Source organism: Pseudomyrmex gracilis, unplaced genomic scaffold (assembly GCF_002006095.1).
Source record: "Pseudomyrmex gracilis isolate BER0280 unplaced genomic scaffold, ASM200609v1 scaffold_1171, whole genome shotgun sequence".
NCBI lineage: Eukaryota > Metazoa > Arthropoda > Insecta > Hymenoptera > Formicidae > Pseudomyrmex > Pseudomyrmex gracilis.
The window spans coordinates 7,937-12,580 of NW_018021755.1; positions in this window are offsets into that span (position 1 = coordinate 7,937).

Below are 4,644 nucleotides of genomic sequence, written 5' to 3' on the forward strand. Positions count from 1 at the left end.
CGAATCGTACGGTGTCGAATAATTTGGTGTCGAATAAATCTGTGTCGAATCGAGCGGTGTCGAATCGTACTGTGGTCAATAGAGTATCACCCGTCACGTTCTGTTTGGGTAAATATTGTACGTCTTTTAAAGAAAAATTATGTGTGAGATACAAAGCTTTGTGAGATACATTTAACACAAGTTAAATAAAAACATTAATTTATTGTTATATCATATTTAATATAGGTTTTCAATCTCTCTTTTTACATAAATTGTCTAATATACATTTTTATATTAAATCGTTACATCGATCGAGCAGCAAAAATAAAAGTTTAGATGTGTTTAGACACGTGGACACACACCGTTCTACGTTTCTCGTTTCATACATCGAGATTTCCATGTTGGTGACATCGCAAATTGTGGAATTAATTGACGACAATGTAATTTTTCGAAATACATGAAATTTCATGCATTTTCCCATAAAAAATGTGCCTAAAATATTAAATAAACTGTGCTACAGAGATCTTTCATGTTACAATATTAAATAATTTTGCAACAATTACATAATACAAGTTTTATGCAATGATGTGTTACGTCCTGGAGACTCCACGGTCCCCTTTTTGCTGCGACGCGACGCGTCAACGCATAGCAAACCCCCTTTTTTTTTTGATAATAAATAACTCGAATGGGTCTCCTATCGTTTGGAAACTTAAAACTCCAGACAATAGGAAAACAAACAAAAATTATATCGGCGCCCGGAAAGATAAACTGCGCCAGCAATAAACACGAAATTTTAGATAACTATTCGAGCAGCTTTCCAAACAAACCCGGATATCTCCGGGTCATGAAAACGCCGGTCATAAAAATTAGAGCGACCGGCGCAAATAGAAACTCCGGCATTTTTATTACAAACAAACAACAGGGGGTCTATGCGGCGCGATCGAAAAGACAACACTCTCCCTGTTTCCTTCCCCGAAAAATCGGACGAGGCGACCGAAGCGAGAGATCGTCGCCAATTGGCGATCTCGCAAGTCGCCCGACCGACTAATTGACAAATAGGAACCAGCAAAGCTCAACTGAGTTCCCGATTGGAAGAGTCTTCGCTTACTCAAAACGGTATATAAGCCAGGGCTCTCGGAATCAGAAACTCAGAAAGAACCGCGCCGCGTGTCTGAAAAGAGAGAGATTTCAGTGAGCAAAACAAGCATAAGTTACAAGTGCAAGTGCGAATAGTGCGTCGAGAATCCACCGAACACCGAAGCCGGACCAGGTTCCGAACTACCTAGCCAGCCGCACGGGCCGAAGGGAAAGGAAATCGCAGCTAGCAGTCACATAAGTAGTAAGTCCACATCATTATATATACGGAGGTTCCACTTCTCGCGAAACAAAAAAGCTGACGTCGCGATTGATTTTTTGAGATATCGAGAACGAACAAATTAAACAAATCTATAAAAATTCGGAAGGGCTACTCGCGGTGTATAGCCGTCTCGGGTGGCAGCCGAAATTTTGGAAGGGCTACTCGCGGTGTATAGCCGTCTCGGGTGGCAGCCGAAATTTTGGAAGGGCTACTCGCGGTGTAACCGTCTCGGGTGGCAGCCGAAGTTTTTTTTCCTTTTCTTCATTTTCTTCCCTAAACCACGTGGTAAACAAGACTCGACATCTCCGAAAACGGTCGCGAAGCCAACCAATAACAAAAAACAATAACATAAATTGTAATTGCATAAAATCGTTTAAGTGGAACCCCGGCAGAGAATTTCGCGAGCGGGTAAAAAGGCCCAGCGCTACCGACGCAACGCAAAATTGCGACGAGCGGCAGCGCTCGCGCAAGACGAAGCGGAGCCGACCAGGCCCAGTGACGCCATCCTTCAGACATTAAGAAACGATTCCAGCAGCGACAATAGAATAGAAAAACCCACCGATATACATACAACTGAATCGCACGCGCACTTACACTCACCGACGCATTCGCAACACACACACACAGACACACATACACACGACGATTTGTGGTATGACGCTCCCTCCTACTCACCGATAAACCCCGATCCTCCCGCAGACGAACAATCTTCCCCTTGTTCGCCTGTGAACAATCCGCTCCTTTCATCTCTTCGTTCCTCCTCTCCTACGCACTCCGAACCCGCTCACCCTTCAGAAAATCCCGCGGATCTGCAAGCCGCGCCGACTCCTCCACCTCCCCCTCGCTCTCCTTCCCCTCAACCATCTACATCCAGAGATAAACCCGCAGATGATGAATCCTCCGATTCGACAAGATCAACCACCCCTCCGCTTGATCCTAGATTACAACACTTCCTCCGATTAGTATCCACCTATAAAAAAGCAAATCCGGAAAGAATCCCCTTTGTCCTTGACCTTCTAACAACAGATCCTTCCGAAATCTTCCGGGTAATAACCACCACTCCAGCTAGAAAACTCCTCCCAGTTAAATTCCCTTATATAGATGATATCCGTCTAGTTCTCGTCCACCATTTTTATACAATATTCCCTCCAAGTTCCGCAAAAATCCAGGAAATAATAGAAATTGATTTGGAATGATCTCTACACCACGAATCGGCGTCTAAACATGCTACCGACACAGTTACACCTGTAAAACCCCGCAGGAGGCCCCTCACACACACTTCGCGTCACGCATCCACACATATATATATGTATACCCCCTCTCTAGCCTCCGAGCGATGACCCTCCGTTTAAATGTAAAATTCGCGATACCACATTTATCCACACGAATACACATCTCAAAATTGTAATCCTAACACTCATTAAATGAATAAATCAATATCATATGTATCATAATTTCACCGTTTAATTAAGACGACCTCTCATCATTCCACATCCTCAATTGATCGCACGGTCTCGTCCTTAGTCCGTGGAGTTAATTCTCCAGACTTGAAAAGAGACCAACAAGTGAGTGTTCGCTAGACAGAGTAAGATCGGCGTATGCCGTTGACCTGTCGACGAACATAAGCAAACTCGCTCGACTCTGCCGCAGCAGGATCGCCGACTTGCTGTGCGGAGAAGGAAAGAAACGACAGCTCTCTGTTACTCCACCATAGCCCGACCTAACCTAACCGTGGGCCAGGACGTAACAGATGATAGGTAATATTATGAAGAAAATAGTGGTCTTCCGCACTACCCATGAAGTGCCACTAATAGCGCGTTAGGTTTTTTAACGTGGACCTTCGCCTGTAGCCCTATTTTACTACATTTTATTTCGCATCTGTTAGGTTTTTAAATATGGATGTCGGATATAGAGAATGCCAGACATCTAAGTTTCAAACACATTTATTATTAAAAACTATGAATGTTTGACATAGAATGCCCTACGAACTAAGGCGTAAACACATTTCATATTTATAGATGAAGATGTATGATATGCTACAATGCTAGACAAACTAAGAGTGTTATAGTATTATAAGTAATAAAGTTACATATATATTTACAGTATCTACATATTTAAATATGTACATATTAGAAATTCACATTTATAAGTAATAAATATTTCCATATTTATTACTTATAAATGTGAATTTCTGACATATAGAATGCCAGGAAAATTGGTAATTTAAACATTATTATTGCACATATTAGACGTAGAGGAACCAGCATCTTCAGTATCATCTGCAGCATATAATCTCAAATGACATTTCTGTTTTTTAGGACATGCAGAGTACAAATTGTTTGCTGACATTAGAGAGAAATGTTTCTCATTAATGTTTATGTCTACGGCTGTTTCCCTTCTCGCTTTCAATGCTGATTTTATTATGCAAGTAGCATTAACAGTGACAGACGAAAGTTTATTTCGTTTTTTTTGTTTTTATATCTGGTAAGAAGGAAAAGATTCTTTCTGAATCGGCATTTCGTTAGTACAACATGATTGCGAGATAATTATAGTAAGCGTTCCAAGAACGCCCGGTTGCACGAAGCAAAACACAAGCAGCTTGCTTGGTCAGCTAGGTGAACAACAAAGCCGTTTTCAGGAAACGCCGTCAAAATTGGGGACGGGCGCGTTGCTCTACGGAGCTCGCGCCACGTCTTGAGGAGACCTGACCAAGAACTGACACAAAGTTGTATATAAAGACCGGCAAGAAAGAACTCGAGAGAGTCTCTAAGTCGTTGTCTCAGTAGCGAAATTAGCAGTAAGGATAATGTAAGCGGACAGAATAAACCAACTGAAAATCCAAGGAGACTAAACTCTTCCTTTTATACCTGCTCAGAAATGCTAAAAGAACTCAAGTATCGCCGCGGCGGTACAACAATTGGTGGCAGCGGTGGAATAGATCAAACTCTCGGAGAAAAAACGATCTATCCGGATTTCGAGCACACGGGAAGCAAAGAAGATAGAAGGAAAGGATACCGCAACGGAAACAACGGAGAGGGTTGCAGCGTAAACAAAACAAAAAAAAAACACTCTCGGGAAGGCTCGCAAAAGGTTTATTTCTTTTTTATAAAGTAAAAGAAAACTCTTTGGTATTGTATAATAATACATTAGTACATGTGGTTGCGAGGTGACTTTAGACTCCGGTATCTGAAACAAAAAAAAAACAACGCAAGTCAGGGGTGATACTCTATTGACCACAGTACGATTCGACACCGCTCGATTCGACACAGATTTATTCGACACCAAATTATTCGACACCGTACAATTCG